Raw genomic sequence first — 27294 nt, 5'->3', positions numbered from 1 at the left:
ATTAGTCTAATATTAGAAAAATAATGAAATTCCTCATATTAACAGATCAAAGGAGAAAATTATTTAATAATAATAGATTTTTAAAAAAATATTAATTAATTCAATATTGGTTAATTTAAAAAAAACACTCAACAAACTAGGCATAGAAGGTGGGGTAGAATCACCCAAAGATGCAGCCTTTGTACACGCCTCTCCCTGGAGTGTGGGCAGGACCTGCAACGTGCTTCCAGCCAATAGCATATGGCAAAGGTGATGGGAGGCCATTCCCAGCATTAGGTTTCATTACAGAAGATTCTCATAGTGGACCTGAGAGAGTCTCCTTCTTACTCTGAAGGAGCAAACAGACAAGTTGTGAACTGCCTTTGGAGAGGGTTATGTGGCAGGGAGCTGTGGGAGGCCTCTAGGAGCCAAGGGCAGCCAGTAAGAAGTCATGGCCCCCAGTCATACAGCTGCAAGGAAATGAATTTTTTAAAGTATGCTTTTATTGATTTTTTAGAGAGAGAGGAAGGGAGAGAGATAGAGAGGTAGAAGCATCGATGAGAGAGAAACATCCTTGATCGGCTTCCTCCTGCATGCCCCCCACTGGGGAAGGAGCCCACATCCCAGGTATGTGCCCTGGCCAGGAATCAAACTGTGACCTCCTGGTTCATGGGTTGATGCTAACCACTGAGCACACTGGCCGGACCATTATAATACATTCTCCGTTCCTAGGGCAACTGTCAACCTCTGAGCCACACCGGCCGCGCAGGAAATGAATTCCATCAACAATCAGAATGAGCTTGGGAAGAAGATCCTTCCCTAGTCGAGCCTCCATATGAGACCACAGCCTGGCCAACACAATGATTGCATCCTTGTGAGACTGAGCAAATGACCCATGGAAATCCAGATAATAGATGTGTGTTGTTTTGCGATATTAAATTTGTGGTAATTTGTTATGCAGTAATAGAAAATTAATGCAAAAGAGATCTTCCTTAACCCAATAAATGGCATCTGCAAAACTATACCTTCCTAAAGCATACATCATACTCAATGGTGAAATCAAGATGTCTGCTGTTACCACCTCTGCCGTGGAGGTCCTAGCAGTGCAATATGCATAGAAAAACAGAAGGAAAGGATCAAAAAGGGAGAAAATGTTGTCATTATTTGCAGCTGATATGACTGTCTGCTTGTTTACCCAAAGGCATCTAAAGATAAATCATTAGAATTAATGAGGCTATAGTTACCGGCTACAAATTCAATAGATAAAAATTAATTACATTTCTATACTCTATCAATAAGAAGGTAGAAAATGAAATTTTAAAAATGAAACCATTTATAATAGCATGCAAAAAGATTAAAATCTGGCAATAAACTAACAAAAGATGCATTAAAACTTTCCAGAGAAAAAGATAAAATATTATCAAAGGACAATAAATAAAATGTAAATAAATGGGGAAATATTTATGTTTAGGACTGTAAGTATGTTTCTTCTCTCTCAAATTAATCTATAAATATAATTAATGCCAATCAAAATCCAAACAGGATTTTTCATGGAACCTGACACACTGACTGTAAAATTGATTAAAAAGAAACAAAAGAGACCTTGACATTTCTGAAGCAAAGAAAGGTGGAAGGACATACCTAACCATAAATCAAAAATGTTTGTCAGAAAACTAGTGATTAAGACACTGCAGGGAGAGGTAGACAACTGAACAATGGAGCACAACAGAGAGCTGATGGGCTCATACATTTATGGAAACTTGATTTATTATAGAGCTGGCCTTGCAAATCAGTTGGGAAAAAATGGACTATTCAATGAACAGCATTGAAACAATGATTATCTAAATTCATACACAAAATTAATCCTGATTGGATTTAAAACATAAATGTAAAGAAAAATTGTGACGCTTTCAGAAGACAGTAGAAAACATTTCTTAAACAAGACTCCAAAAGCCCAAACCATGATTGACAAATCTGAGTATATTAAAATTAAGACCTTTCATTCTATGTTTTTGCAAGTGGAAAATGAATTACAACTCCTATACTTAAAAAGTCAAGCAAGCATGGGAGTGGAGGAGGGAACAGGTAAAAGACAGGCCCAGGAATTTCACAGAAAAGGAACCACAAATGTCCATAAACATGAAAAGGTGGTCAGCTTCATTAGTGATCAAGGAAATGCAAACAAATCACAAGTTACTATTTTACACCCACTAGAGTGACAGAAAAAGTCTGAAAATCAGATAACAACAAGTGTTGTGAGTATGTGGAGCTACTGGAACTCTCACCCACTGCTAGTGGAAGTGTAAATTGGTATATCCACTTTGGAAAACAGATTAGCATTATTTAGAAAAGTTGAGCATATCCAATGCCACTTGAATCAACCCAAATCAAGAATAAAATGAGTAGATAAATTATGGATAGTAGAATATTATGCAGCAGTGAAAATGAAACCTGTGAAGTCCAGCCGGGTGCATCAGCAGGAATGACTCCCAGTCACATAACACTGAGGAGAGAAGCAAGCCAAGGAAGAAGACACATCATATGTGCCCATGATATGACGTTCAGAACCAACAGAACTAAACAATATCCTGCTTAAAGATACAGACATTGGTGTGTCGTGGGGAAGAAGGGGGGAAGGGACCGGGGAAGGGGATCAGGGGATTTCTAAGCTCCTGAACATTTTCTAGATTTCAATCTGGGTAGATAAGACACAGACATTCATTTTATTCTTCTTTAACCTATAGAAAGATATATTTATACACTCTTTTGTATACCTGCTATAGGTCATAGTTTCTAAAAAGTTGTTAATAAAGCAGCACCCAAAATGTGCAAGGTCTCTCCTCTGGTCCAGCTGGTTGGCGTAAAGAGCAGCAGTAGCATCCAAGGAAATGGGGAATAACCCCACATCCTGGAAAGTAGAGCAAAGCTGAAGGGGCACCGCTGGAAGCCTCCCATGCTGTTTGGGGCTTTAGAAAACAAAAAGGTGCCCATAAATGACATCCATACATCTTTATTTTTTTATTTATTGGTTTGAGAGAGGAAGGGAGAGAGAGAGAGAGAAACACTGATTTCTTGTTTCACTTATTTATGCATTCATTGGTCGATTCCTTTTAAAAATTGATTTCTGAGAGAGAAGAAGGGAGAGAGAGAGAGAGAGAGAGACGTCTATTTGTTGTTCCACTTATTTATACACTCATTGGTTGCTTCTTGTATGTGCCCTCACCAGGGATTGAACCCCAAACCTTGGTGTATTGGGAGGACGTTCTAACCAACTGAGCGACCCAGCCAGGGCCAACATCCATACAGCTTCAGTCAGGAACAGAGATTTTATCTCCAGAGAACTTTGACCTTGAGCACATGGCAGAACCTCCAGACAGCTGAGAAGGAAAAAAGAAAAGAGCAACCCTTGCAGGTTTTCACAGAGACAAGGAGCCCTGCCAAGGACGTCTTATTACATCAAGAACGACTTAAGTATCCAACACCTGCATTTAGTCAGCTAGACTGGGGTTCTTACGCTGACTTGGGTCCTTACTAGCTGGTTGCCTTCTCTGAGAAAGAAGACCTCTGAGCCTCGGTTTCCCCATCTGTAAGATGGGAATACTAATAGCAGTCCTGCCAGGGGTCGCTGTGAAGACAAAATGCGGTAACATTGAGGTCACCTCCCACAGAACCGGGGGTGGGGGCTCTGCTGCTGGTGCGGTGGCTGATTTCCAAGCTTTGTGTTTTACAGGGGGAGCTGACTCACGCAACCATCGCTTCCTTTCATCTAATGATGGTGCTTTGTAGTCTCTGCCATGCCTGGCTTCAGCTGACTATTGGCATAAAATAAAGAGGGCTAGAAATCCCAACACGGTGTCCCAGTGGCTGCAAATCAAGAATGCGGCTCACATGGCTCATCTCACCCCAGGGTCTAAAGCACATCATACAATGTGATTAAAAAGAGGCTTTACTGCCTCAAAAGAACATTCGTGACAATCCTCCCAATCATCAGGAAATGAGAATTGACAAATATCTCCTCCCTATCTAGTTTTACAGAGGTCTGCATTGCTTAAGAGCATTCAAAGGAAGGCACAGAACATTCTGGAAAAACCAGGGAGCCCCAGGAGGCAGCAGCCCCTTGTTCCTGCTGCATCTCGTTCCTAGTCACCCTGCGGAGCCTCCACACATTCCGGTCCCCAGGTCCCCAGGCGGCAGCGCTGAGCTCCTCCCTGCTTCCCGCTCTTGGGCCACCCCCTTCGTTAGGGCCCAGGCACAGAGATTGATTTCCCCCCAGTTGTGCCTCCGTATCCTGTGCTGTGAAAATATTCCTACTTCCTCCTTGTTTCTTCCAAAATGAGCTAAATCAGTGAAATAACAACCACTTCACAGCGCATTCCATGTTCAACCATCTACCCTCTTCTCTCACCAAGAGCACTGTGATGCTTGTGGCTAAATGAATTATAAATTGTGACCTTCCTTGTCCTGTTTATGCTCATTTCCTTCAATATGTCCAAATTCTTGGAATCAAGAAGACAAGTTTTGAAATAAAGACCATCTAGAGATCAAATTCCGGCGGGCCCTGCACGAAAATGCAGGCGCTCCCTCTATGTAGCGTCAAGTCCATGTTCCTCAGCACAATTTCCAGTCCTCTCGCAGGGTGGCCCCAGCCCCCCCGGCCCCCTCCCCCTCTGCCTGCTCCCCTCCTTTCCCCCCCTTCCCTCCCTCTTCAGTTGCCCTGGCTCACACTTGCACACCCAGCTGGGCTTCACACACTTGCATTCCCTAGGGGTCTGCTCTTCCCCCTGCCCGGGGAGCCCTTTCCCAGGGGGTTCCGTTCCTGGTCAGGGCACGTGCTGAGTTGCAGGCCTGGTCCCCTCAGGGTGCCTGCAGGAGGCAACAGCTCAATATTTCTCTCTCACATTGATGTTTCTCTCTCTCTCTCACCACCCCCTCCTTTCTCTAAAGTCAATACAATTTTTTAAAAAAGCATATCCTTGGGTGAGGGGAAAGAAGAAAGACAATGGAGGCAGAGGATAGTTACGGTTTGTGAATCACTTGTTTCTTATCTTTATATTATATATTTTATTCCCTGTGTATTTTTTTGTTGAGGTGTAATTGACATAGAACACTGTATTAGTTTCAGGTGTATAACATAATGATTCGATATTTGTATATATTGTGAAATGATCACCACAATAAGTCTAGTTACACTTCATCACCGCATATAGTTACAAAATGTTCTTGCATATGAGAACTTTTAAAGTCTGCTCTCTTAGCAGCCTCCAAATATTCAATACAGTATTATTAACTATAGTCACCATTATGTACATTATATCCCCAAGACTTATTTATTTTACAACTGGAAGTTTATACCTTTTGACTTCCTTAACTCATTCCGCCCACCCCACCTCTGGCAACCACCCATCTGTTCTCTGTATCTACGAGCTTGGTTTTTGTTTTTGTGTTTGTTTTAGTTTCCACATAGGAGTGAGATCATACGGTATTTGTCTTTCTCTGTCTGACTTATTTCACTTAGTATAATGCCTCAAGGTCCATTCATGTTGTTGCAAATGGCAAGATTTCCTTCTTTTTAGGGCTGAATAATATTCCACTGTATATAGGTACCGCCGTTACCTTATCCACTCATCCATCAATGGACTCCTAGGCTGTTCCCGTATCTTGGCTGTTATAAATAATGCTGCAATATACATGAGGGTACATATATCTTTTTGAGGTAGTGTTTTTGTTTTCTTTGGATTAAATACCCAGAGTGGAATTGCTGGATCATATAATAGTTTTATTTTTGATTTTTTGAGGAACCTCCATACTGTTCTCTATAATGATCTCACCAACTTATGACCCCAGCGACAGTGCATTTGGGTTCCCTTTTCTCCACTTCCTCACCAACACTTGTTATCTCTTGTCTTTTTTATAATAGCCATTCTAACAGGTGTGAAGTGATATCTCATTGTGGTTTTCTATGTGTATTTCGATATAGTAAGCCACTTCCAAGTTGTCTATAAAAACAGATAGTTACCCAAATTTACCTCCTTGAGAGAAGGGGTGGAATTCTGACATTCCTATTTGCTAATGTTCTCTAATCAATAAAAATGCAAATATTTTTTTAAAAAAAAGAAATGCAAATATTTGTGCTGCATCGGCCAAGGCGTCTATCTTTTGGGAGGCAAGCATATGCGTCAACTGGAGGAGGCGTGTGGGTGAGTTGTAGGGACCTCACTCACCCAGGGGGGGCCTGGAGGAGCAATTGGTCAAGGGAGTAGCAGCAACAACTGAATTTAATGAAGAGGAATCGTTCTCTGGTGGGTGGAACTCACTTGACTGCGGCTCCCTCCATCTGGGAGAGGGGCAGTGGCCTATACCTGGACTTGGAAACAGAGCCTAAGCCTGCTCTGACCCTGGAGCGTCGCTCTGTGCCTCAGGGACCTGTGTCAGAGCTCAGCCGATAGTAATGAATGAGGACCGGGAGTCCAGATCGCAGGGGTCAGAGCCAGTGAAAGCCGTGGTGCCCAACCTCCGGACCACCAAGTAATATTTCCTTTTTTTAAAAAAAAAAATATTTTTATTGTTGACAGTATTACAGATGTTCCCCATTCCTCCCCTTTACTCCCTCCACCCAGCCCCTACCCCCACCTCAGGCCTTCAGCACACTATTGTCTGTGTCCATGGGCTACGCATAAAAGTATGTAAGTTCTTTGGTTAACCAAAGAACTTTTCTTTTAATTTTTTATACTCACCTAGGATATGTTATTGATTTTAGAGAGAGGAAGAGAGAGAGGAAGGGAGAGAGAGAAATATCGATTGTTTACCTCCCGTTTGCACCCCAACTGGGGATCGAACCCACAACCTAGGTATGTGCCCTGACCAGGAATCGAACCCACAACCTTTTGGTGTCAAGTGATGTTTTCAAGTATTATTTTTGCTTTGTCTGGTGTAAGTTTTTCAGTTTATAGTCTTTCTTTTATAGCATTCTGTTCCTCAAAAGCCTCTGTTCTCCCCTGTGAGCTCAGATTCCCTGGGAAGTGCATTGTGTGAGGGTGAAGGCACTGAATCTCAGCCCTTGACCTGGGACCTGCTGGGGCAGCTGGGGTAGGCTGGGAGGTAAGCGATGCTCCATGGGACACACAGGCTCTCTCTACACTCCCTGTTCCAGGGCTCTGCCAGGTGACCCCACTTCTCAGAGAACCACCCTGTCCCCAAACAGAGACAAACTGTGTCCTTCCTCTCCAGGGCAAGCTAATGGATTTTATAATTACTTACTTCTGCCTTATTTTCACATCCTATTCTGGTTTCAAAGTTTGCATTTGGTGATTAAAATACCTATGAGATCAGAATTTCGTTTCCAAAGACGTTTTAATTTTAAATGAATGATGTGAAGCATCGTGTCCCTTCACACGCAAGCCCACCTGTTTGTTCCAGTTTGGCAGTTTCTTCATTACATTCGTACCAGAGAGATTGCAGATTGTTATTGCTGTACTCTTAAAAGTTGAAAGCATCACACTGACATTGGGCATTGTTTCATATTTTTTGGAGCCATATGATTTACAGAAGCCCCAAATAGTACAGACTCATTCCCTTTTTTTTACAGAATGATGCAGTGGAAAGAGCGAGGGTTTGGAGTCAGGCTGGCCAGGGCTCACATTCCCGTCTTCCTCTTACTAGATGTATCATTAGGCAAGTTATTTCAGCCTCTGGATCTCAGTTTTCTCATCTACAAAATGAAGACAATAATACTTATGTGAAAGGACTGCTGAGGCCAAGGCCCTAGCTGGTTTGGCGCAGTGGTTAGAGCATCAGCCCACAGAACGAAGGGCTGTGGGTTCAATTCCAGTCAAGGTGTATGTATCTGAGCATGCCGGGGGCTGCCAATCGATGATTCTCTCTGTGTCTCTCCCCCTCCCTCCACTCCCTCCAAAAAATACCCTCAGGTGAGGGTTTAAAAAAAAAAAAAAATGCTGCTGAGGACTCAATGTGATTTTTTAAAGCACCGATTGCCCAGACCAGCAGCCGTAGCACCTGGGAACTTGTTAAAGGCAAACCCTCAGGCCCGGCCCCAGGCCCCTGGATCCGCAGCCCTGGGGACAGGCCCAGCAGTTGTTTGAACCAGTCATCAGGGTGATTCCGGCGCCCGCCCACATGGGAGTGCCTGGCTTAAAGGACATCGCCCACAGCACATGCTCAATAATTTCGTTTTACTCCTTTCTCTTGAAAGAGCAACAACAATTCTTTGCACCTGATGACTCGTGGGTGAAATGAGCCGGCAGTTCCAGCATCCCTGATCCGTTTCAGCCAGTCGATGGCCCCAGTCCCCAAACTTCACGTAATTCACCTCCAAGAAGCTGTGTTCCAGGACCACAGTGAGCAAGGCTGGGCAGATAACATGGTGCATTATTTTATGTGGTTCCCTCCTAGGAGAAGGCTTCTTCATTTCAGGGAGAAACCAGGTACTTTCCAATTCTCAGGCAGCCTGGCCACTGGTGGGGCTGAAGCTTTGACTAAATGCTGCCATCCTGTGGGCAGAAGCGAGACGTAGTGCATGACCACCTGGTCATCCAGCCGGCAATGCTGGCATCTGTCACATGCCAGGCTCCAGTCTGGGTGCAGGCAGGCACAGAGGTGTAGCCACTGAAGCCCCTGGCCCCAGGAGCTTGTAAATAGACAGATATGTGCCCGGTGCAGGGCCGGCAGAAGGAGGTGCTCACTCTCAAGTGCCTGAAAAGACTTCAAAATGCATAATCTGTTTCCTAAGGGCAGCAGAGAATTTGCAGAACTATTGATAACAGAACAACAAATACACAGATTTTTAAATGAGAACCTGAAAATTGAGTGACTATAAAAAATACTATTCAAAGGCTTTTTCTAATTATAATCTCCTAATAGAGAAAATGGAGAAAGGATTCATATCTCCTGATATAACAGACGCTCTGTGAGCTCTCATTGATAAATTGGGGCTCTCATTCGTTTCTGTTCACACCGCATGGCTTAAAATTCTGGGAGACTATTTCATTTTAACTCAAAATGCCATCCTTTGAGCAAATATAACTAACCTGAATTCTATATATACCTAATTCAGTTTTTCAGAAAAATAAAAAATACTTATCTGTCCACCAGAATGGGAAATTGGCTAAAAGAAACTGTCAAAAAGATTTAGAAGGCAGCTTGAAGGCACTCCCAATGGCCAAATCTAAAAAAAAATTAAGGCATCAAAATAATGATTATAACTCATTGAATAAAATAAGAAACATTAGTCTACATACTGACCTAAATAAATAAAGTTTAAAGAATAGGCTTTTTAATTTATTTATTTTTATTGAGGTATAATCGACGTACATTATATTAGTTTCAGGTGTACAACATTATGATTCAATGCCTGTGTATACTGCCAAATGATCACTACCGTAAGTCACCATATACAATTATAGAATTTTTTTCTTGTGATAAGAACTTTAAAGATGTACTCTCTTAGCAACTATCAAATCTGCAACCCAGTATTAACAATAGTTGCCACGCTGTACATTACGACCCCGTCACTTATTTATTTTATAACTACAAGTTTGTACCTTTGATGCCCTTAACCCATTTTGCTCCCGCCCCCACAATCACCAGTCTTTCTCCGTGTCTATGAGTCTGGTCTTTTGGTTTGGGGTTTGTTTTTTATTCTAGATGAGCGCAAAGATGTGGTATTTTCCTTTCTGTCTGACTTATTTCACTTAGCATAGTGCCCTCAGGGTCCATCCATGTTGTAGCAAATGCCAAGATTTCATTCTTTGCTGTGACTGAGTAATATTCCAGTATGTACACACCACGTCTTCTTTGTCCATTCATTAGCCAGTCCATGGACTCTTAGGTTGCTTCTCAATGCTACAGAGAACATGGGGGTGCAGATATCTTTTCAAGTTAGTGTTTTCATTTTCTTTGGTTAAGTACCCAGAAGTGGAACCACTGGGTCATATGGTAGTTCTATTTTTAATTTGGGGGGGAACCCCCATACTGTTTTTCTACATAGTTTTAAAATACCACCATACAGAATGTAAGTTGGTACAGACATTACAGAAAATACAGGGTGGGGCAAAAGTAGATTTGCAGTTGTGAGTACATGAAATAGTTTATTCTTGTATTATTATTTATTAATTATTGTATTATTTTCCATACTAACAACTGTAAACCTACCTTTGCCACACCCTGTATATGGAGGTTCCTAAAATAATTAAATAGAACTACCACCTGATGCAGCAATCACACTTCTAGGTATATATCTTCTTTCTCAAGACGGCTACGGCTATTCGGGGTCTTTTTGGTTACATATAAATTTTTGGAATATTTGTTCTAGATCTGTGAAATATGCCATTGGTATTTTAATAGGGATTACATTGAATCTATAGATTGCTTTGGGTAGTATGGACATTTTAATGATGTTAATTCTTCCGATCCATGTACACAGTATATGCTTCCACTTGTTTGTATCTTCCTCTCTTTCCTTTTTTAATGTTAGACAAGCATTTTAGAAAACTAAACGTAGCTGCAGTTGTGGAAAGATGTTTTGGAAAGAGGCAACAGTTAAGAGGCTCTTTCATAAATTCAGGGGAGATATAAGGAGGACTTGGAATAAATTAGAATGAGTGAAACAGAGGAGAGGGCAGATGAAAGAAGGAAGCAGAACCAACAGGAGCAGTGTTTTGAGTGGCCAAGAAAGCCGGGAAATTTATTGGAATGCAACTCACATGATAGTGTCCTACCCATGAATGTTTTATTTTTTTTCTTTTTATTGTTATTCAGTAATATTTTACAATTTTCTTCATAGAGGGCTTACATTTCTTTTGCTTATTTCTATATATAACTAACATTGTCTTGATATTTTAAATGGCATCTTAAAGCCTCAATTCTTCTTCCCAAGCTGATGGGCTAAAAGGCAGCTATTAGCAAAATGACTTGTTTTATCATTGGGCCAAATGCTCAGCCACTTTGGGATGCCAGCATTAAAAGAAAAAACCCGCATGATCCAGGGAGACAGCCTAGTGGCCAAACAGCAAATGGAGCGGTCCTCAGAGACAGCCGGACCACAGCCCCAGCCCCCCAGGAGCGCCAGAGCTGAAACCGGCTGCAGGGGAGCTCTGATCACCCTCCAAGTGGGTGAGAAAAACTGCCAACACCTGGAAAAGAGCAGCTCCCTGAAAGATTTCTCTCCAGGGAGGAGGGCTATTTGTTAATATGTAGCTTATTACCATCAGGCAAGGAGGAAGGCCTTTGGCTTACATCTAGTTCCAAAAGCATAAGGGAAGCACATTACCTTTGGACATCTAAAACAGCGTTTTTTACATTCCACCAACTAGGTTTGTCATGGTGGTGGTTTACTTAGGAAAACTAAGTAGGGAAGCTGCTCTGTTGGATTTGCATGAAGTGACAGCCTTGTGCAAATGGTACTTATTTTGGTAATTTGGTGTATAAGTTATAACAAATGAAGGACTTTTTTCAGAAACAGTTCAGAATGTTATGTGGGTAAAAAGCAACATAATTTTATCTAGCCCCTTTTTATTTCCAAAGCCCTTCCCTATCCATTATTATATTATTTTTCCAGTTTCATAGATGTGAAAGCTGAGGCTCTGGCCATTTCAGGACTGGACCAAGGAGGGTCATAGAGCTGGCACCCAGGAGAGCCAGGACTCAAAGGCCTGATCTTAGGCCACAAGACCTCTGACAGCACCACACAGCCCTTTAGCTTTGCCTGTCGTCATATAGAAATCTATTAGCCAGCTTGAAAACATAAGTATTTGCTGGGGTAGAGGAATAAACTAAAAGACAGGTATAACTACAATTTTCATGCTAACCCTATGAAATGTTTAATCCCATTTATTATGAAGTCATGGGAAAACTCATTGTAAAAAGGATTTTCAGAATAGCTAACCCCCACAAGAGATATGAGCATGAGAGAATTTTCCCTCGCCTGTTGATCAATAGCTTTCACTGAGCCAGGACCCTCAGCTGGACACTCTAAAGCCACATACAACCTCTCGGGTTGGGGTTGATCCTTTCTAAGTTGGTGGAACCATGAACAGGTTACATTTCTACTGCAGAGCATCCCTCATTCTCTGGATGGGAAGACAGCTACGTAAAGCATGTTTTATTCCTGTGATATGGATATCCCTGTGATAACATGGTCATCCCTGTGATAACCACATTACTTTCAGTAGAATATAGACTAAATAGTTCTTCCTGGAATAAAATGCACTGGAGAATATTTGGCACCAGCAGCCAAATTAGCTTAATCTTTTTCCAAAAATTCTGAAGCTTCTCTAGAAAGAATTGTTTTTTAACCTTTGGGACATTAAAAGAAATTGGATGCCACAAACACAATAACAATGGGCTTTAATCTATACGGGCTAAAGGCAAGAGAGTGAGGAGGGAATCATTTGAATGATGCATTGGAACATTTGGATTGAGTTCACCTCAAATCTATTATAGGCAATAGCTATCATTATTTCTCCTCTTTGGGGGGGTTTATTTTTTCTGAAAAGTGTTTTTTCTGCATAAAAGAATATTTTGCTTACAGATCAGTTACTTCCTTATTAATTTCTTCCCCTACTAATTTAAAGAATGACCTTAAACGTAGGCTTAAAGTTTACATTTTAAAAGATGTTTGTTCTGCTTAAAAATAGAGAAGGTCCCCCAGCCAGTTTAGCTCAGTGATTAGTGCGTTGGCCCGTGGACTGAAGGGTCCTGGATTCGATTCCAGCCAAGGGCACGGACCTCCGTTTCAGGCTCGATCCCCAGCCCAGTCCGGTTGTGTGCAGGAGGCAACCAGTGAATGTGTCTCTCTCACATCGATGTTTCTCTCTTTCTTTTCCCCCTCCACTCTCTCTGAAAGTGGAAAAAATAACCTCGGGTGAGGATGAGAAAAAAAAAAGGTTAAGGAATTATATTTGGTTGGTTGACAGGTTAAACAGCAGAGGCGACTTTTATTTTTTGAGACAATTGACTAAATTGTTCTAGAAACTTAAACTAATGTTTATTAAGAAACCTCAAGTTAAACTATAAAGCACAATTACCTAACCTTGAAATGGCTTCATAATGTTTTGTTTAACTTTAAAAGACCTTTTACAAATCGTCTGTTGTTTCCCAAAAAGCTTTATCTCAAATTCAGCATTTCTTCCACTTGCCTCTCATTTCCATTTTGCTTTGTTTCTACTAAATTCAGATAAACGTCAATATAATACTTGTATTAGATAAGGTTCTTTTGGATATACATGACAGAAACTTAAGCAGTAAAAGGGAATTTGCTGACTCCCAAAATTGAGAAGGCCAAGGATGCCTCTGGATTCAAATGGATCTATGTGTGATCAAAGATGGCCTCAGGGTTCTGCTCACTTCATCTTTCAGTCTTACTTATCCCTCCTTGACTTCATTCTCCAGACAGACACTCCCCAGATGGTGATGAGAAGGCCTCCTCTCATACCATCCTAGTTCAACAGCCTGGAACAAACTATCTTCCTCATTGCTCCCCCTGCAAAGCTAGGAAAGACTCGAACTGGTCCCCTACATGCTGAGTTGCATGCCCAGCATCAACCACAATCTGTGAGGCAGGGGAGTGGAGGAGGATTCTGATTGGCTAGACCCAGGTCATAGGACCACCCCTGAAGAGGGGAGGGTCAATCCAAACTGACCAATCAGATAGATTCCTCCCAAGAAAGAGGGGCATCTGCTACAAGAAGTGGGACAGAAAGGACATGGGACAAACCAAAGCAGACATTCAGTTCCACACTTCTAAAGTTTATCTCTGGAAGATAAGGGTAGAGGCAAATGAATTCTTAATGTTTTTCTTTATATGTCAAAATTTTAACTAAGACCAATAATTGTTTTCATAAATGTTTTCAGAAAAAAGCAAAGAATATTATATATTTCTCAAAGTGTTAAAGATCTATATGGAAGGATCAATTGTTAAGTGCAAAAAGATAAGTTGTAGGACAATATCCCTAGTATGATCCTATTTGTGTTAAAACACCTCCGAAGGGATTGTAAATGGTGATGTCTACCCTGGAGGGTCAGCAGCAACAGGCTAAGGGAAGCCTTTTACTTTTCACTGTATACCATGTCTACTGTTTGAGTTTTTTCATCACACATATGTATGTTTTTTTAAAATAAATAACAACACTATGGATAATAAGTACTTTGATTTCAAAGGAAGGAAAATCAGCCCTTGCCGGTGTGGTTCAGTGGTTAGAGCGTCTACCCGCCCACCGAAGCATCGCAGCTCTGCTCCCCGGTCAAGGGCACCTGCCTGGGTTGCAGGTTGGATCCCCTGCGAGGGAGGGTCTCGTGGGGAAGGCAACCAATCAATGTGTCTCTCTCACGTTGATGTTTCTCTCTCTCTCTCCCCCTCCCTCCTTCCCTTCTGCTCTCTCTAAAAGTCAATGGAGAAAATATCCTCAGGTGAGGATTAACAATAATAATGCACATAAGTGTGGAACGAAATGAAAGCAATGTAAGAGTTGTGTAAACACAAATCATGGAGGTTACTTCTGAGGGGGAAGCAGTGGTAAAGAATGGGGACCACTTATAAGTAGATGAAAGTTATTGGTAATATTTTAGTTCTTGGGTTGGGGGCGTGACGTGGAGAGTTAGTTAAGGGGGTGTTCCTTACATAATTTTTTAAATAAATAAATTAAAATTAATATAAGCGGGCTTCCAAAGACTACTGATTTATAGTGTATTATTAACTAATTCTGCGTAATTGAGGCCCATTTAAATATATAAATATATAAAACGTTTCTGGTGCCCACATACCTCTCGGGCCTTCCGGCCCAGCTACGTGATAAACGGCAGGAGTTTAATCGAGGCTCTGAGCAAAACCGCAGCGTCCCACGCCCGAGTACCTGCTCCCCATCGCGCCCACAGGGCCACGAACAGATCGGGAAAAACCCGAGGAAGGCAGAGCGACAAAACGCTGGCTCAACCGGGGCGCAAACAAAAGAGGGAGGAATCACGTGGCGCCCCTCCCACGCGCGGCGCGCCCGTGATGTCACCAAGCCGCGCCCGGGCCATTGATTCCCGGCCGAAGGTAGAGCGAGCGACGTGGTGGGGGCGGGCGGGGGGAGGGTCGGGCGGCGGCGGCAGCCTCCGCGGTGGGCTGCGTCCCCGAGGATCACAAGACCCGGTAAGAGGCTTTTTTTCTTCTTTCGCCATCACCTCCCGGGGCCGCGCGCCGGGCTCGCGCCGCCTGTCCGGGCGCGGACACTGACGGAAGGGGCAGTGCGCAGGCTCCCGGGTGGGCTCCGCGGGTGGTCGCGGGGCCGGTGGGGACGCGGGGTCTGGAGGCAGCGGCTGGGCTCGCAGCCCGGCGGGGAGGCGGGCGCCTGGGCCCGTGTGCGCGCCCGTGTGCCCGTGTGCGCGGCTGTGGGCAGCAGAGGCTGCGCACCGATGCTCCGGCGCCCGTGCCAGCTCGAGCCCAACAGCTGGGTACCAAAGGCCCTCGTGTCCCTCTCGCCTCGGGCAGCGAGTGACTGGGTCGCGAGGCGCCCCGCACGGATCCTGGCGCGCGCCTCCCTCTGCCGTGTGGCCCTCGCTGCAGAGGCCCGCGCCGCATACCGGGGATAGCACCCGCCGCCCTTGGCGCGCCTTGCACGGGGTGGCGTAGGCGGCCGCCGTGGAGAGCCCACTGCGGGGTCACGGCTGCCGCGCTCTGCCTCTGTCTGGTCCTGATGCAGGAGGCCTAGTTGCGTCACCGCCCCTTCCTTCATCCGCTTGGCTTGATTCTTGCGCCCCATTAGAGGGTAAGCCTGCCTCAGGTGTTCCCTGGTGGTGTCAGAGTTTGGGAAACTTGCCTTTCAAAAAGAGACACCTGTCGTTGGGTTTTCAGTGCGGTGTGGTAGAGTCCCAGCGTGCAGTTAGCTGAGGGCGCAGAGTCTGAGCAGCTAAGGGAGGTTGCAGGCCTGCACAGTGGCTGTGGCCCGCGAGGGAGGCCGGATTTGCTAGAACAGGTCATTGGGAGCAGAGAACACAGGAGCATTAAATTGTCAAGCAAATGGGAGTGAGATGCCAACTTCTTTCTTTACCAAAGAAGGCTTGTTCCCATCGTTTCGAAGGTCCTGGAATATCTTTTTCATTCTTTCATTATTTGACATTGCTGGGGGAGGGGAGGCAGGGAAACAGTGGAAAAGGGCATGAACTTCGGAGTCAGGTCTGCAGTTTACCATCTGTGTGACACTGAGTGAGTTATTTAGCCTCTCTACTCCTACTTCGTCTTATCTACAAAATGAGGATAATTATATCTACCTTGCAGGGTTGTTGTCAGAATTTGAAGTGTCGAGCTATTATTAGTAAGGGCACAGCCCCCAGGCACTTGAACTTGCTCCCTCCCTCTGAAGGTTTCCCATTGGCACAGCTGCTTGAGAAACAGGGGAACTTTTTGCTGTTTTGAATGTTTGCTACTCTGCCAGATATGATAAAGCAGACTGCGGGAGGGGAGGTAGGCGGGAGGGTGAATCTCAAAACACATCATCTCTCTACTATAGACCTCAACATTTTAGAACTGGAAAGAGGGTAGACATCACCATTTACAATCCCTTTGGAGGTGTTTTAACACAAATAGGATCATACTAGGGATATTGTCCTACAACTTATCTTTTTGCACTTAACAGTTGATCCTTCCATACAGATCTACAACACTTTGAGAAACATAATATTCTTTGCTTTTTTCTGAAAACATTTATGAAAACAATTATTGGTCTTAGTTGAAAATTTGACATATAAAGAAAAACATTAAAAATTCATTTGCCTCTACCCTTATCTTCCAGAGATAAACTTTAGAAGTGTGGAACTGAATGTCTGCTTTGGTTTGTCCCATGTCCTTTCTGTCCCACTTCTTGTAGCAGATGCCCCTCTTTCTTGGGAGGACTCTATCTGATTGGTCAGTTTGGATTGACCCTCCCCTCTTCAGGGGTGGTCCTATGACCTGGGTCTAGCCAATCAGAATCCTCCTCGACTCTTCTGCCTCACAGATTGTGGTTGATGCTGGGCATGCAACTCAGCATGTAGGGGACCAGTTCGAGTCTTTCCTAGCTTTGCAGGGGGAGCAATGAGGAAGATAGTTTGTTCCAGGCTGTTGAACTAGGATGGTACGAGAGGAGGCCTTCTCATCACCATCTGGGGAGTGTCTGTCTGGAGAATGAAGTCAAGGAGGGATAAGTAAGACTGAAAGATGAAGTGAGCAGATCCCTGAGGCCATCTCTGATCCACACATAGATCCGTTTGAATCCAGAGGCATCCTTGGCCTTCTCAATTTTGGGAGTCAGCAAATTCCCTTTTACTGCTTAAGTTTTTGTCATGTATATCCAAAAGAACCTTATCTAATACAAGTATTATATTGACGTTTATCTGAATTTAGTAGAAACAAAGCAAAATGGAAATGAGAGGCAAGTGGAAGAAATGCTGAATTTGACATAAAGCTTTTTGGGAAACAACAGACGATTTGTAGAAGGTCTTTTAAAGTTAAACAAAACATTATGAAGCCATTTCAAGGTTAGGTAATTGTGCTTTATAGTTTAACTTGAGGTTTCTTAATCCCAGCAGTAATCCAGAGCAATAATTAAGTATTATCCCCATTTTACAGATGCAAAAGGTGAGTCTTGGCCAAGATCCTGCTACTAGCTAATGGCAAAACTGATGCTTGAACTCAGGCCCTGAGGCTTGTAGTGTGGGTCTTGTTACTTCTCAGCGGCCACAGTCCTGAAGTGTGAACCTGTGTAGTGGGGGAAGGAGGCACAAGCATAGTTGAGAGGGCCAGTATTTGCCAATGGAGTAACATCTCAGATTGTCCGGTGATAAATTATCTTTTATTTTGCCCAGCATTGTTCAGGTGTGAAAGGAAGTTGGGGCTTTTCATCCAGAGAAAAAGGAAAGGCTCATGGGCACACAGTGCTGGGATCTTGGGCACACAATAGGTATTTTTGGTAAATGCCCGTGGAAAGAAGCAAAAATCTTAAGGTATTGTTATATCTGCCAGAGGAGACCCCAGGCTTAATACACAAAGGCTCCCATAAGCCTAGCTGTATGTAATCTGAGCGTCTTTCTGATTCGTGGATTTAAAGATTTGAAGCTGTGTTTGAGACCAAGATTGGTAGTATTATCTGTGACCAACTGATTAGAGTTTTCAGATGTGTGAACAACAGGATCTAAGCTTTGGGGCTTCTGTAGTGATCTCTTGAGATACAGCAGTATTTTGCTATAACATCTGTTAGACTTGGACCATAATGGGTACAGCTGCTCGCGTTGTTTGCTGGAGAACACCGGGTGGTTGTTTGGTGTCAAGGATAAAGAGTTCAAGCTATGAGTTTGTTGCAAAATTAAATATTTGGGAAAGATCTGTGACTGATGTGCATTAATGTGGGAATAGCAAAGTGGGTTTAAACTATGTATTTTTAGGGTTTTTGATGAGCTGTTCTGTGTTGTCTCTCTGTTTGAAGATAACTTAGGGCTGTATAGTGAACTATTAGCAACTCACAAGGTTTATATAACCCATCCATATAAACTGTCAATTACACACACACACCTTCACCCCAAGGAGCTTTTGTTGTGGCTTCTACACCCTCCCAGATATCTCAAAGCCTCCTATTTCACCATCTTTATCAAGCTTAATGGGAAAAACCCTCTGATATAACCCATCCTCCCTTTTCCTCTGTACCCCACCACTACCACATACACAGTGAAGCTCTTTCCCTAAAAGGGGATATATTAATCTAGTTGCAAATGGCAGAAACCCAGTGTAAACTAATTTAAGCAAAAAAGGGGTTTACCCCTTTTTAATCATTTAACTAGGAAGTCCAAAGATGAGCTTCAGGTGTGGTTGGATCATGAGGCTGAAATGAAATCATGAAGACTCTCTTAGCCCTGCCTTTCTCTGTTTCTTTTTGTTTATTGGCCTCAGTTTCTCCTGCTGTTTTCTCAACACATACTGAAAAGACACTACTGGCAGCCCCAAGCCTACGACCTTAGAGCTGTCCTCTAGCATTATAAACTAATCACTGTGGACAAGGAGATAGGGATACCATGATGTGACAGGTCTGTGTCGCAGGCCCACTCCTGGGATGAAGGGGTGAACTGCCTGTCTACAACCACATGGGATGGGGAAGTACAGAGGTGCTCAGCAGGCAAAAACAGCAGATGACTGCACTGTGTGTGTCTCCACGCACATGTGTTTGTGTGTATGCTCATATCTCACTCCTTTGAGGCCCTTCCAGAACCTTCCAGCTCAATTGAATCCACCTGGTTTTGTTTGTCCATCACACACGTATTCTGTTGTGGCATCGGTCATGTGTTCTCTCTCCCTTCCATGCCTTTGCACCTGCCCTTTGGGTTGCCCTCCCCTGCTGCTTCAAATGGCTGGCTTCCTTTTGGATTCAGATGAGGCTTCTCCTCCCAGAAGCCTTCCTTGGCCTCCATCAATGAATTAGGCACCCCTTCTCTGTGCTCCCATAAACACCTTAGCACAACCCAATCATGGATTTGATTTCTGCTTGTCAATGGCCTAAACTGGTCGGTTCTCTAGACTGAGAGGCCCTGAACAGAGGTGCTCTTTACTTTGTCTTGCTCACCTCCCATGCTTAGCCGGCATTCTTTTTCCTCGTAGCACGTACAACCAATTGACATTATACACTTATTTGTTTATTGCCTGTCTGCTCACTAGAATACCAGCTTCATGAAAATAATAGGAAAATAATTTTTGTTTTGTTTACTGCTGTATCTCTAGGGCCTAGGACAGTGCCAGGCACATAGTATGTGCTTAATAAATGTTTATTAAACGAATGAATGAAAATCTGCCCACAGGGAGAAAATGCCGGCATCGTGTTGATGAGGATTCCGATCTACATGATAGATACAGTTCTCACTGTAAATGTCTGTAACCTCGAGTACCACGAGGGTCCATCCTGGAAGGGCAGAACCTCTCTCCCCAGGTGCGTCTGTCTGAACTGCAGAGGCCAAGGGTCAGACCCCAAGGAGAAGCCACCTGGAAGTGCCACCCCGTGAGATGTTGTACCCCCCTCAAAGTTCTCCGAACTATGATAGGATGTATATTAAGGCCTTTTCTAGAGTTTGAGTCTTTCTCCTTATTTATTTTTAAAACATTTCCTTGAGCACTTATAATATGCCAGGCACTGTTCTAAACCCTTTATAAATAACAACCTATTCTTTGACCAGAGTTTTGGGATCAAAGCTTGTGAACTTGAAAACATTTTGCTGTTTAAATACCAGAACACTCAAGAAAAGCTACAAAGAAAAAAAAATCCAGATTAGAAAATTATAAAAGAAATGAGACCTCTCTCCATCCAGCTTATCTCGCCCTCCAGAGGTGGAGCTAGTCTCCTTCCTGACCTTTTCTTAGGTTTTACAGTTATAGCTACTAATAAAATAAAATACATATATCTTTTTGTTGTTGCTTGGTTTCCAAATGCAGCCATGTCCTACATGCTCATCTGTACTTTACCTTCCCATAACTGTCTTCAGGGTGCTTCTGCTGCACCCACCACTGCTTCCCAGGGCACAGCCGCCCTGCCTCAGAGGGTGTGGCAGAGCTGGATCGGGGCCGTGGCCTGGAGTGAACTCTGTCCTTCATCCCTCTCCCAGGGAGGGCCCAAGCCTGACCTCCAGGCACCCACACCCACCTTCCTAGATATTGTAGTGCCTTACAGAATGCCATCCATTCACTCTCCCCTCCCAACAGAAAATAGAAGGTGGGGAATTCCCATTTTTTTCTTTTAAAATCAAAGAATAGTTCTTATGAAAATACTGTAGGGACTTGAGGTGGGATGCTTACCCCCAAACATCGGGCCCCACCCTCTTGTAGCGCTTAGTCCTGATTGGCTTCCTGAAAAATTGGATGCCAGTTCACACTGCAGTGCCCGCCCTACTGTTCCGCTGTGCCTGTTTCACCCAGCCCTTTCCAGAACTGGGTATTTTAACTAAAAATGGAAAATCTTAGCTAAATTGAAAAATGGTGTCTCATTTTAATTTGCATATTTGTTATGATTAAGTTTGAACTCTTTGCATATGCCTATTAATCATTTTTATTATTTCTGTGTTTAAATTTTTCAGTTAATATTTTGTCCGGTCACTTGTGTTACTTTTATAAATTATACAGATTTTCTAAAAAACATGAGTATGTGCTCCTTATAACAAACAAAAACTTTATTTGCTGTGAGTATTTTTCCAGTTTGGTGTTCGCCATATAATTTTGGCTTTATCATTAAACATACATATTTTTCATTTTTCTGTAGACAGATTTTGTGGGTCTCTTTTTTTTTCACTTCTTCCTTTGCTTGTAAGCTTTAAAATGTTTTTTCTCATTCTGTATTCTGGTATTTTGTGGTTTGCTTTTTGACATAGTACTTTAAAAAGCTAATATTCAGTGTTATTTCAGATTCTGACAAGATATTTGATGAAAATATTCTGTAATATTTTAAATAAAATTGGTTTGAATTAGGTCTATGTTTTGTATTAAAGATCTTTACATTAGTATATATATCACGTATTTTTCCTTTTTAAAATAATTGATCAGAATATCAAAGCTTGGTCCACGAAACTGAGATTCAAATACATGTATAATTCTCGTAATTTTAATGTTCTTAGCATTTCCATAAATTGCTACATGAATGTGTTTATCTGTGTCTGTTGATCTGGTTTAGAGAAGTACTTTTGTTCCACTAACAGCTTCTGAGTGTATAGCCAAGTTGATGAATTTAGCATCTTCCGGTGCCCTTATCCCATGTTTCCCTAACTCTTTTTGCAATAAACAGCACATAATTTATCTGTGCCATTCAGTGAATTTTGACAAATATGTAGTATATGCATTTAATCACCATTCAAATCAAGAGAATAATTTCCATCCCCCCAGAAAGTTCCCCCATGCTCCTTTCCAGTCACCACCATCCCCAAAGGCCACCACTATCCTAATGTCTATCATCATAGATTAATTTTGCCTGTTCTAAAATTTCATGTAAATGGAATTGTACTTTTGAGCATGGCTTCTTTCAGCAAGGTTAAACGATGTTCCATGTGTCAGTATCTTTTGTATGAATATACCTCAATTGTTCATTCATTCATCAGTTAGTTGGTGGACATTTTGTTTGTTTCCAGTTTGAGGCTATTAAGAATAAAGCTCTATGAACATTCTTTTTTGTTATTATGGTTAAAAACAAAAAAAAACATGAAATTTACCATCTTAACCATTTTTAAGGTACATTTCAGTCATGTTACATATGTTCACATTGTGAAACATCTCCAGAACTTTTTAATCTTGCAAATATGAAACTACTTATTAAACAGCAACTCCCCTTTTCCTTTCTCTTACCCCTAGTTCTATGACCATTCTTATATGTCTTTTTATGTTCATTTATTTTCATTTTTCTGTATCAGGTGTACAGTTGCTGGGTCATAGGGTAGTTATGTATTTAACCTTAGAAGAAACTGCCAAACGGTTTTCCAGATGATTGTACCATTTTACATTCCCACCAATGATGTACGAGAGTTCTAGTTGCTCCATATCCTGACCAACATTTGATATCATGAGTTTTTTATCTTAGCCATTCTGATAGCTGTGAAGTGGTATCTCGTCACATCATATTTTAATTTATTTACATGGCTGTTTCTATTACTATAATGAGCACTGAGCTTCTTAAGAGCAAGTTTTATGCACTACATATTTATCTTTCTGTTCTTATTAACTTTTTTCCATATTGAGGGGGTGATAGATGCCAACCAATTAGCTCTATCTGTTGACTAACCTTTCTTCCCGTCGCTACTGCTTTTAGCTCCTACCTATCAGGCATTGGATTCGTATACACACTAGGGTCTATTTTGGGGAATGAGTTTCTGCTCTGTTAGTCTGTAGCTCCATTCTTGTATTATGCCAGTACTGCCTTGACTTAATCAGTATAGCTGTCCTCTTTTAAAAAAATATTTTGGCCGTTCTTTCCTGTTTGTTTTTGCACTTGAACTGTAGATTAATCATCTTGTTGGGTATCCACTCCTTACTGCCCCTACCCTTATTAGAATTTGCAGTAAACTGTTATTTAATTTGGCACTAATTGGCACTTATAAACTATTCGGCCATGACATTTGGGGCTGGTCTATCCTATTTAAGACATATATTCCTCAGCAGAGTTTCACATGTAGGCTCTTTACCCTTCTTAAGATTATTCATAAATGTTTCTCTCTTTTTAAAAATGGTTAATTTGCTATTAAGAATATAGTATTTTTCACTTAAGAAAAATTGTTTTGTTTTGTATATTTCTCTTATATCCAGCCATATTCCTTGACTTATGTTGGTTCTAAGAGTGTTTTAAGTAATCTTGTATCAACTTGCAAATAATCTGGGGTTTTTTCCATTTTTAGTAGTTTATCTTTTATTTGTTTTGTGTTACAGAATATGCAAGAACTTCCAAAACAATGTTAAATACCATATTTCTTTGATTCTTAGGCCATTGAGCATAAGAACATGTTATCAATTTAATAATAGCTTTTGGGGGCTACTATATGAAATGGTCACATATTGTAATTCACATCCCAATATCAGATATGTTTGGAGTACATCTCAGAGTTAAGGAAATAATATAATAGTAGTAATGGTGAACCTCTTTATTTCTTATTTTAGTGTAAATGCCTAACTATTCTATTTTAAATATGGCATTAGCTGTTGATTGATGATCATCTTTGTTGTATTAAAGAATATCCCTTTTTTTCAAATAAAATAAAAGCTCTAATTCTGCTGGACAGTAATGAGAAGGCTGTACTGTTTGGCTTAACTAAAAAGTGGAAATTGTAGCTGTGCTTGCATCATCTAGGACAGCTGGTCTGTTTCAGCCCTTTTCCTTTGGTAGCCTCAAATGCAGAACTCCCTGGCTGCAGAGCAAGATCTATGCTAGCCCTGCCCTCAGAGCTTCCTGGTTGCACTGCCCATCAAGGATGGTATATTAGTTTCACATAGTGGCAGTGACAAATTTGGTGACTTAAAACAACAGAGATTTATTCTCTCATGTTCTGGAGGCCAGAAGTCAGAAATGAGTATCACTGGGCCAAAACTGAGGTGTCACAGGACTGTGCTCCTTCCAGAGGCTCTATCTAGGGAAGAATCTATTCCTCGCCTCTTCCAGCTTCTGGTGGCTGCCTGCATTACTTGGCTCGTGGCCGCATCACTCCAGTCTTCAAGTCCAGCATCTTCAAATCTCTCTCTGCACTGTCTTCAGATACCTTCTCCTCTGTGTGTGTAGATGGAAGTTTTTGTGAACTTGTCAATGCTGAAGGTAATGCTTTTAAAGATACGTTTTAGGCCCTGGCCAGTGTTGCTCAGTGGTTAGAGTATCGGCCCATACACCAAAGGGTCACCGGTTCAATTCCTGGTCAAGGGCACATACCTGGGTTGCAGATTAGATGCCTGGCCCTGGTCAGGGCATGTGCGGGGGCAACCAATCCATATCTCTCTTTCACATAGATGTTTCTCTCTCTCTCTCTCTCCCCCACCACCCTGCCCTCCCTCCTTTCAGTGTCTAAAAATATCAATGAAAAAAATATCCTAGGGTGAGAATTAACAACAGCAACAACAATAACACATGTCAGGAATAGCAAAGCCTTGCTCATTCCCTTTGGAAAGAAGACTCTAGACACCTGGAAATGGCTCTAGGTCAGTTCCCAGAAAATCAGTCCAGTGAACATCAGTTCTACAACAGCCCCTCAGCCTTACCCCCTCCTGCTATCCCCTAGTGTCCTCAGTTTCCAGCTCTACAGCAACAGGGAGACGGGCAGAGTACATTTTCTCTAATACTATTATGAAGACAATAAAAACTGATCAATTAAGATGAGTGCTTAAAGAAAAAGTCAGTTGGCATATTGGTTGCTTAGTAAATTGGTTATTTAGAGAATTGGCCATTTGGCAAATTGGCTTTCTGCAATTGGTCGTTGGTAATATCAGCCTGCTTCCCTAGAAAACACTGAAGAACTCAGGCCGAGGCTGCCTTCAAGCCTGCCTTCAACAAGACCGTACCTGTCCCCTCTGCTTCCCACAAGCCATGGTCGTGGGAACATTGCCCCTGCAGGAAGGTGGGACTCAGCCCAGCCACTCTCAGGCTGGGTCAGAGACAAGAAGAGCAAGAGAAGGCAGAAGTGAGTGGGAGGTGCCCCCTTTGGACCTTGACTCAGCAGAATCCAGATGTGGGCCAGTAGCTGAACCTCTGTGTGCTGGTCAGAGCCAAACTAGAGGGCAGTCAGGTGGTAGATGCCAGACCAACTGAGCATAGAAGGGTGGTCTAAGAGTGTCAGCACTTAATGCATAAAACCACAAGTTGTTAGGGTCATCTTGTGGGGCTGTTATGAGACCAAATGTACATTAACTCTTCAGCACAGACCTGTTAGCTAGCCATTGTTAGTAATATTGTTTGACATTATTATTAATACGATAGCCTTAATATATAATACCTACTATCACAATGCCTGGCGCCTATAGTTAGAAATACCACTCTTCTTTTTTCATTTACTGGATAACTTTGGGTATAGTCGCTTATCTGCTTTTGGATACCTGTTTCTTCTGGGGATACCTGAGGCATCTCTTGTTTCTTGTAACATCAAAAGCCAGTCTAGTCATTAACATCAATAGAGTCTGTACACCAGCATAAAGACAACTGTGGGGCACTACTCAGCCAGTTGGGCAACTCACTGTTCTGTCTACAGAAAGCCTTACAGTTTATCAAAGTAAATGGGGTTACTGTGGGGAGACCCTGAGAATTTTGAAATTATGTTGATGTGGCAGTAACTGTTACAGTGGAATAAAAGCCCAATTATAGCCTGGCTGGTGTGGCTCAGTGGTTGAACATCCACCCATAAACCAAGAGGTAACCAATTCCATTCCCTGTCAGGGCCCATGCCCGGGTTTCAGGCTTGATCCCCAGTGGGGAACGTGCAGGAGGCAGCCAATCTATGTTTCTATCTCTCTATCCCTCTCCCTCTGTCTCTAAAAAATCAATTAAAAAATATTTTAAAAAAAACAAAAGCCCAATGATAAATGAAAAGAAACAACAAAAAAAGGGCTTAAATTTGTGCCTAGCGACACTACAAATTGCTTATTATGTATTTCCTATGTGCATCTCCTTCCTAAAGCAATGACCTAGTAATTAAAAATAACTCAGTTATTTGCTGCTTTTCTTTTTATAATATGTTGCAAACTTAGTAGCATACATTCACAGGCAATATATTTCTGGTGCAGTATCACTGTATGAGCAAATGTTGAAGGAGTTCGCAGACATCTGCGTTACCAGAGGGAGATAGAGGATCCGATTGGATGTAGCCCATATGTGCAGTAGTCTGGTTATAGGAAATTGTGGACTAAAAAGACTTGTAAATCCGCATCCCTGCACACTGTGAGGTTAAACAGAAGATCCACAATGAGCCAGACTAACAGTTATTTATAGCGAAAAGGCAAGAATAGCAGGATTGGAAACTAAAACCAGCTCAGTAGCCAGATGATAAGGATCTTCTCCATAACAGGGGAAGTCCAGGCCCCCGAAGGCACATGTGGAGCTGGAGCTTGGCAGTGTTATGTGAAAGCCCGACTTGCGAGTGAGGGGCTTTTTGATGCACACCTTATTTTAGATGGGAGCTCTTAATCAGTTAGGGAGTTGTTAGTAAATAGCCCTCGGTTACTTCACAGCAGGGCAGCAGGCCCTCACAGACGACGACCTCCCCCCCCAGGTGAGCACCCTGCATTAGGAGAGGAGCACCCCCATGTGCATGGTCCCTTTATGCACAGGGAAAAAGCAGGAAGGGAAGGCTCTGGTGAATTAACAAGGGAGGTATAGGGGTCATTTTAACCGTTTCCTTGTCTGTATTTTCTGAAATTTTCTCTAATCAACCTGTTATTTGTAGTTAATTTTTTAAGGAGCTTCATCCAACTCATCAAGTCCCTACAGTAGAATAGCACAAAGGCTTATGTCACCACCTCACAACCCTGGGAGCTGAAACAATTACGGGGGGGAGAGGGGCAGGGGGGGATGAAATGTTTATGAATAAGACTGCAGTTACTTGAGCTGCTAAGATTAAATGACAAGAGTAGTTCTTTCAAGGCACAAACACCCTCTGCTTAGGAAACAAATTTTCCTTCTGCTTAAAAGGGATGGGGGCAGCAGCAGTGCACCTTCCCTGCACAATAGCTGTGATTAAGACTTTTCTGGAACATTCTTGTAGGAGGGTTAAGGGCTGTGAGATTGTTTAGCCCGAAGGCAAGAAAGCAGAGGTGAGACATAACTCATTTGACTTAAATGGAAAATAGAATGTGGGAAGACAGGC

The 27294-nt window shown here is 42.5% G+C and overlaps 1 long non-coding RNA gene across 1 annotated transcript; it reads right to left on the bottom strand.

Moving 5' to 3' along the window:
- Positions 1–6522: 6522 nt before the first annotated feature.
- Positions 6523–14962, bottom strand: LOC308549112. Its single transcript, XR_013997715.1, has 3 exons — positions 14755–14962; positions 8210–8486; positions 6523–7687 (listed from the first exon to the last, which is right to left on the bottom strand). It is a non-coding gene; the product is annotated as an uncharacterized lncRNA (long non-coding RNA).
- Positions 14963–27294: the final 12332 nt, after the last annotated feature.

This window comes from Miniopterus schreibersii (genome assembly GCF_964146895.1).
Source record: "Miniopterus schreibersii genome assembly, chromosome: 19".
Lineage (NCBI taxonomy): Eukaryota > Metazoa > Chordata > Mammalia > Chiroptera > Miniopteridae > Miniopterus > Miniopterus schreibersii.
The sequence above is the reverse complement of the archived record's forward strand: the minus strand, read 5'-3'. Positions and strand labels throughout refer to the sequence as shown.